This window comes from Palaemon carinicauda, chromosome 23, assembly GCF_036898095.1.
Source record: "Palaemon carinicauda isolate YSFRI2023 chromosome 23, ASM3689809v2, whole genome shotgun sequence".
NCBI classification, from domain to species: Eukaryota; Metazoa; Arthropoda; class Malacostraca; order Decapoda; family Palaemonidae; genus Palaemon; species Palaemon carinicauda.
Window position 1 is genome coordinate 13,996,078 of NC_090747.1, and position 2,500 is coordinate 13,998,577.

The following is a 2,500-nucleotide window of genomic DNA, read 5'->3' on the forward strand; positions in this document are numbered from 1 at the left end:
TGCATCATACATCGCTCTGGGCTGAGACAAGCCTGAACAATTGTATTGGGAATGCACACCAAACCTGCTACGACATGTTTATACGAGTACAGTTCCTCAAAGCTGCCAGTCTGTGCTCTGCTGTCACCTTGAAAGGAAGTACCGCAGTTCTCTGCCCAAAACAATGGCTTCCAGTACAAAGTAATGATGAGACAACTTCATGCAAGCCAGTAAAACGGAAGTTCAACTGAGTTGTGATGATGTCCAGAGTACGATAGTAAACAGTTACTCTACACAAACTCTCTGGATCTTCTAATCTTTGGTCTTCACAAAGCTCCCCAAAATGTCTTTTTACGGTTCGAAGTCTCTTTTTCTCAAATTCTAGTCTGATTGACTACTTCTGGGCTATATCTGTTGCTTCTTTCTTTACATCCTCAAACTGATTTCTTAATCTGCACATCTCATCCATGCAAACCTTCAAGAGGTCTGCTGCCTTGGCATGATCAACTTCTTTTGATTGCAACATTTTTTATACTAAATTTATTGACTAAGATTTTGGACTGAAACGTCTAAAGGAATACAAAATTAAAATTTTCAAGACATTTCTTTAGTGCAGTTGCTTCATTGCGTTCGTCTGCCATAGAGCTGCATAATATCATTTGTGCTAGAGCTTTCTGCACATCACAGAATCGAACTTTGAGAGCAAATACCGCATCATAACGTCCAGCCCATCTAATTGGGTTTAACTTCTTAAAAGTTACCCCCTTTGTGAGTGCCTGATTCAGAAATTAAGCTAGATAATATGTCCCATCTCTTAATACTCAATCCTAAAAACACAGACTCTTTGAACAATATCATAAAACTGCACCATTTCTGTCACATCCTTGACAGCATCATTAGTCACCAAATTTAAATTATGAGCAGCACAATGAACATAAACTGCACTGGGTTCAACATCACTTATTTTTTTCAGCACACCTTTTTATATCCCCTTCATGTTACTTGGCCACGACACCTTGAAATAGAAAGTCCTCTTTGTTTAATTACTTGCAAAATTTGTTCTGATAGTGCAGCTCCACTTTGGCCCTCAACCTTATGAAACCCTAAAAAAGACTCATTAATTTGTAGGGCTTTTGGCTTTCCATTATCATCATATTATATGCTACGGTAACGGTATATTTCACACATCTGATAAATTTTGGAAATATCCCGTGTTGTATCTAACATTATGCTATAAAATGGAGCTGCTTTAATGGCATAAGTAAGTTCTTTTTCAGTTTCCTTTGAAAGCAACTGAATGAGTTAATTTTGTATCATTGGGCTCATATACTTTGTTTTACCTTTAGGTTTCCTGAATAATTCTGAAAGAACTGGATCATATTTAGAAAGCAACTCAATGATGCAAATGATATTTCCACGTTTCCTTTCATCCTCATCATAATCACCTTCATCTTCTGCTTGTGTTCTTTCTTTGTATCCACGAAATGGCAAATTGCACATCACTAATGTAAGAGTTACATTTAATAATCAGTCCAAAACCTGATGCCAGTATGTTTTCTCCTTTTGAGGATTACCTTCAAGTGCTTCACTCAAAGTTCCATGCAAGCACCATTGTTCATACACTAGGCATGAATTATAGTGAATTTGGGATGATTCGTGCCTCTTCATACCCTCACCTCTGTGTTTCCAGTCACAATAGCCATCAATCCATGTAACTTGAAATCTACTCGCTCCTCGATTAGCAAACAACCAACATGTCTCACAATAAGCCTTATCAAGAACAACTGAGTAGCATAACCACGACCTCTCAATTTTCACACCTGATATGGACACTGCATGATAATATTTTTCAGAGAAAGAGCGACCTTCTGCATCCTTTTTGAAAGGGCCATTAGGCTTGCAATGTCCATTTGTAATGATAAATCTTTTTGTTTGGTCTTTCAAGTTTTTTTCCCTAAAATGTCCTCGATCTGTAGGCCACAACGATGTTATTGTGTCAAATGAGAGCTCAGGCGCATGGTCTTTTGAGGTACTAGGTTTACACTCATTTTCACAGGTATTGCCTAATATAGTCAGAAACTGGGTCAGAATCAGGCTTGCCAACTTCATCTAATTTTCTTCACCTGGATCAGATGCTGTGTTTGTTTCAACTAAACTAGTACTAGTAGTAGGCATTTCCACACTAGTGACACTACTATCAGGCTTGCCAACTTCATCTAATTTCTTTTCACTTGGATCAGATGCTGTGTTTGTTTCAACTAAACTAGTACTAGTAGTAGGCATTTCCACACTAGTGACACTACTATTAGTATTTTCTCCAATAGCTTCACAACTGTCAATGTCCTTTGCATTTTCGTTAATCACTTCTACTGTTGGGGAAAAGAAACCACAAATTTTTTGGAAGCTTTGGTGCCTTAATTTCATTTTCTTTTTTCTTTTTCCGCTTTTCACTGCCACTAAGATGTTTTTTGGGAGGCATGATATATCCGATTCACTGTAAATAAAAACTATTATTAATTGA